Source organism: Malaclemys terrapin, chromosome 1, assembly GCF_027887155.1.
Source record: "Malaclemys terrapin pileata isolate rMalTer1 chromosome 1, rMalTer1.hap1, whole genome shotgun sequence".
In the NCBI taxonomy this organism is placed as follows: Eukaryota; Metazoa; Chordata; order Testudines; family Emydidae; genus Malaclemys; species Malaclemys terrapin.
The window spans coordinates 256,510,940-256,516,715 of NC_071505.1; the positions used below are offsets into that span (position 1 = coordinate 256,510,940).

The 5,776-nt window shown below is 34.3% G+C and overlaps 1 pseudogene; it reads left to right on the forward strand.

The window, feature by feature from the left end:
- The first annotated feature begins 878 nt into the window (after nt 1–878).
- LOC128838518 (protein ZBED8-like) lies at nt 879–1,723 on the forward strand (annotated as a pseudogene).
- The last annotated feature ends 4,053 nt before the right edge of the window (nt 1,724–5,776 follow it).

The window sequence follows — 5,776 nt, forward strand, 5'->3', positions numbered from 1 at the left end:
AACTATGGCTTTATTCAGTCACCTACAATCAATACATTACCGATGTGCCTGATTTGCCAAAAAGTTTTATCAAATGAAGCTATGAAGCCTTCAAGACTACAAGACCATTTGACAAAAGTTCATGCTGATAAGAAAGATAAGGATTTATCTTATTTTCAAGCACTTAAAGAAAAATTTTTGAGACAGCCGACATTGGCAAAACTCTTTTCAATAGCATTCAAAGAAGATGACAATGGGTTGCGTGCTTCTTACAACATTTTGTTACTGATTGCTAAATCGGGAAAACCGCATACTATTGATGAAGAACTAATTCTACCAGCTATAAGTGAAGTAATACGCACTATGCTACACAAGCCAGCATCTGATATTACCAAGAAAATTTCTTTGAGCAATAATACAGTGCAAAGAAGAATTGATGAAATGGATCAAGATGTTGAAGACTCATTATGTGAGTATTTAAAAACATCCCAGTTCTCTATACAGCTTGATGAGTCAACTTTGTCAGGAAATAAAGCCTTACATTTAGCATACATGCTATTCATAAAAGAAGAAAAAAATTGCCAAGAATTATTATTTGCTAAAAAATTGCAAACTGATACTAAAGGAGAATCGATATTTCATGTATTGGAAGAGTTTTTTTAAAGGAAAAGAAATCCCCCTGAGTAATATCTTGTCAGTTGCTACTGATGGTGCTCCAGCAATGATAGGGCACTACAGGGGTTTTCTTGCATATTTAAAAAAAGCGATTCCAAATGTATTCGCTGTACACTGGGTCATTCATCGTCAACATTTAGTTGCCAAAAATCTGAGTGAACGCCTACATAGGTCATTACATTATGTCATTAAAGCAATCAACAAAATCAGAAGCAATTCATTGAATGACAGATTGTTTGGACAACTTTGTATTGAAAAACGATGAAGAATTCAATCGCTTGCTGCTTCATACAGAAGTTCGTTGGCTATCAAAAGGTGACTGTTTGGATCAGTTTTATAAACTCTTTGACTCTGTGGTAGAGTTCCTAGAAAACAAAGATGATGCTTTATGAGCCAACTTGGTTGATTCCAAAAATGACATAGCTTATTTGACAGACTTGTTTAATAAATTTAATGAAACAAATTTACAGCTCCAAAGCAATGAGCTGAATTTAATTAAAACAAAAACTGTTATTTCCGCGTTTGTGGCAAAACTTCTTCTGTACAAACGAAATTTAGGACGAGGAGAATTCAGCCAGTTTCCAAATTTATCAACAGTAGAAAAACATGATGAAGACTTGCTTACCTATTGTCAGCCCTTGGAGGCTCTCCATTCTGACTTCAATCAACGATTTGAAGATATTCTTAAAATGAACATACCCGATTGGGTTTTGGACCCTTTTTCAAATTACAAACACAGAAGAATCTCTAAAATTACAAGAAGAACTGATAGAAGTAAAAACAAATGAGGAATTTAAATTTAAATTCAAAGACGGCTACCAACAGTTCTGGCTGCAAAAGCAGATACCTACACTTTATCCTGGATTATGGGCTATAGTACAAAAGATTTAATTGCATTTCCTTCATCATATTTAGTGAAACGTGGGTTCAGTGCAGTCACAAATCTGTTAACTAAAAAAGAAACTGACTGCAAATAGCTAATCGCGGGGATTTAAGAATGCTGCTGACAAAAATAGAGCTGAACGTTAATAAATTGATAGCAGTGCACCAGGTTCATCCTTCGCATTAGGATTATTTTTAATGTTATTCGTAATTTTTATTTTAATATTATCCTTCGTTATCTTAATTTTCTGTGTGTAATGTGAATGTTACTATGGTTGATTTTAATAAATAATTTTATAATTTCAAGGTGTCTTATTTACAACAACATCTTTCTTTACTATATTGTAGGACGTAGGTAGAAATATAGATACATAAAAGAACGCAAATTTGTCACTGCATCTTTCTGTTTGTTCGTTTAAAGAAGGTAGATTTCCAGGGGGGCGCTGAGTAATTTTTTTTCTGAAAAGGGGGCGGTAGGCCAAATGAGTTTGGGAACCTCTGAACTAGAGAAACAAGAGTACAGGATACCTCATACGTTCAACAAAACAGTATTAGATATGGCCACCATTTATGCTGAAATCCTTAGTTCTACATTTATTTTCCTTTCTGTTATAGTTTTCACCTTAATGTTGCACTTAACATTTAATTACTATAGTATATGTAACTATATGAGCCTTGTGAGCTGTGTGTGAGTGTGCATATTTAAATCTGTAGGAGTCCATCATCATCTGGAGGTGACGGCCATTTTGTATTCAACTCCTATACAGCCCAATACAGGGGATGAACTTAATGTGATCTCTCATATGGTTTGTTTAGACTAGTAAGAGTGGTTAAGGATATACTGAGATTAGCTAAAATGTTTTAGCTTTCCTCAACCTGACCTTGGCCTCTTTCCAAGCATAGATTCAGGCTACTATTTTTTTACTTTGATTTATATCTAATCAAGGCCCACCTGAAGGTCCTCCCTAAGGTCAATCTTGACCATTGAAATTAAGGTAGAAGGTTCTAACCTGTATCTGCACTATGAAAAAGATCAAAGTTAGGTTAGGGTTAGCTAAAATGTGCTAACTCTGTTGTAACCTCATTCACTTTTCCTAGTCTAGAGCACTCAATTGAGACCTTTGTATTTACAGTTCACTGTTTTCCCTAAAAAAAAACGTCATTCAGAATGAAAGCATGTGGCTATCCTTTGCAACACACGCAGATTAAATTATCCTTTAAAAAAATGAACCCATATTTAGTAATGTTAGTCTTTACATTATCACAATTTAAGTTTAATCTCTACCTTGTTGAGGAAATTTGTTTCTGTTGGAGTCCATTCTCTCCACTCTTTGGTTTAAATTATAGAAATTATGGAAAAAGTGCTTGATCCTTGCTAACCCCTTGTATATGGAGCTTCCGCTGATATCAGTGAGATTTCCCATGCTTAGGGCTTGCTGTATTAGAGCCAAAGACAACATACTATATTTAGATTGAAATGTGCAGGATATAGTATAAGACAGCCATAATAATACAGACCCTAAAATCAAGAATCCACAACATTTTATTTGCCACAGTTTTCTTCTGTCCTGATGTTAAGGCAATTTTTGGGAGAAATTTTGCTTCAATGAGACATTTACAATGTTCCTTGTGAAAACTGTCCCAGAGTACCTCTGTTGCATGTCAAGCTGAGTATAAATAATGAGAAATGCTTTCCCTAAGATGGGGAGTGTTTCATAAAATTGCGAAAAATCTTAGCAGATTCTGCTTGTGCATGTTCAGAAGTGATTTTTCAATCTATTACCATGTCCCCAAAAAGATACAACTTTCAAACTTCAGAATATTTTTTCTGTAACCCTGTTCAAAAGAGATGATGTTAGATTTACAGAAGAACCAATATTTTACAAAGGGATATTGCATTTCCCCCACTTTCCCATAAACTGAAAACTGAGGAGAATTTGTTCACATGAAAATAAAGCCATCTAGGAGCACAGCACTAGTAGAGGAAGTTTAAGCTTACTGGGTGAATATTTTGGAAAGCTAAATGCTTATGAAAATAGGAAGTAAATATAAAAACTATCTTGAAATCTTATTATTTCCACTATTAAAACACAGAAAATTCAATATTATCTAAATTAACATATATTTTTAAAGTTAAATTAAAAATGGAAAAATCATACTTTTAAGTGCTCAGCTGTTAACCTGAAATGTTATGAAGATCTTGAAAGATACAGTGACAGCTAGGAGAAATCAATACCACATGTTGAAGTAGCTGTATGGAGAAATATCAACTGGAATTAAGTTTCTGGCATCTGAAGTGAATCAGTTTGTTTACCTGCCAGTGCATTAAGAATACATTTCCTCACAGTGTGTTGTCAGGATTATGCTCTTGAGGCATCAAAAGGCGTAGATGATAAGAAGAGGTTACTAGATGTCTAAATTATATCAGATAGCCAGAGAATATACAATGGTGTAGATTGCACATACTGTGTTAGAAGATGAGACTTAGTGTGCAATTAAAGAGAAATACTTATATGAATGTCTGGTGTTATATATCCTCAGAAAAGTGAAAGTTGCATGAGGCATAGTCCTTTGTGCTCCCACTCATGATTGACCTTTTCCCACCATGAGTCTGGAGTCTGGGATCTGCCAGCATTCACTTGTGAAACTCAAGGGCTGAATCAAGTCCCATGTAAAATAGCTAGGTACATCATTGGCAGAAAAGAGAGAGCATAGAGAAATAACCTCATAGTATATGCCTCTGAATAAGAAAAATCAACAGCAGTAGAAAATGGACAGATATGTAAAAGCCATTTAACCAGTTACCTGTATGAAACCTAATCTATACACAGATATTTGATTTTATAATTCTGGCAATGCTTAAATACCGTTGCATGCCAATAAAGTGATTGAAATTGGAGGAGAAAATGAAAGCCTGTCTTCACTCATGCAAGATGCGTTTAACTTTTCATTAAAATGTTTTAGTGTATTCCAGTCTAAAAAAAAGTTACACTAGTCAAAATTCTTCCTATTATGATATTTAGCAGAACATGTGTCAGATGGTATGACATTATAGTATTTTACTGCTATATTATGAGCCAATCCACTATGATGTGCAAACTGAAAAGAACACTTTTACTTTGATATAGGTTCAACCCACTACAGTTTCAGCCATTCCTGCATTTCCTATGATTAAGCATAGAGATGACTCCTGCTTATCTAGCACCTCCTTAGTTTGCAAGCAGTGAAGGTGGATTGCTAGTGAGCAGTTCATCACTTCTCTATTCCCATTTGGTTCTGTTTTCTTAGACTTTAGTTTTAAAACATTTTTTAAGGAAAATATGAGGTGATAATCCATCACTGAAATATTATTAGGCAAACAAATGTATTTCAGTGTTTCAAAGCTCAAGGATATCTACCCTAGGCATTATATAAAACATGTAACAACTTTGTTTTAATATTCTGCATAGTGCTATCCATCATAAAAATAACATAATATGACATCTGATCAGAACTGAGAAAGGGATATTTATTTTTTTTTCCTTTGGAGAGAATATTGCTTTACTGGGGGCTCAGTAGTATCATTAGCATTCTATTAAAATATCTATAATGTGTGGCAAAGTCAGAACCGGAGACCTACAGTACTGTACCTCTGTAGGCAGTTATTTAACAAAAATGTGGTCATTTCATTTTTCATGTTGACAGTCAAAGTACATTGTATGTGTTTTGGACAGGAGGAATTATGTAGATACAGTTTAAAAAAAAAAAGCCAGGAAAGAAATACTTGTCCTGGTCCACAACTCTAACAGAGGAGCAATTGGCATAACTCAGGAAGGGGAATGTAAAAATGACTTTATGGCAACTTTACTTAAGTCAATCTTTGGGCTGCTCTGTGCTGGACAATTTCTCTAGTGCAAGATAAAACAGCTTGAAGCTAATTTGTGCTGTTTGGCCACAACCTCAGGCATCAGTTGGTCAAAATTTAATTAAGGAGATTGAATGAAAAATAATTGATTTTGAAGTTGTTAAAGCCATTTTTGCTAAAGAACAATATACATAAGTTTCAAGCAATATTAAGTGGATCTCTGACATCACATTAATCACAGGGGTTTTAAATAAGAATTGTCTACCATTACTTAAAAACATGCTGTCTTGTTACAAAACATTTCTTGTTGAAGAGCTCAGATTGCCAACTCATAAAAATATAATTAAATACTGCTTTGCAGAGGGTAAGTGAACCTACTGTTTCTGTTCTATTCTC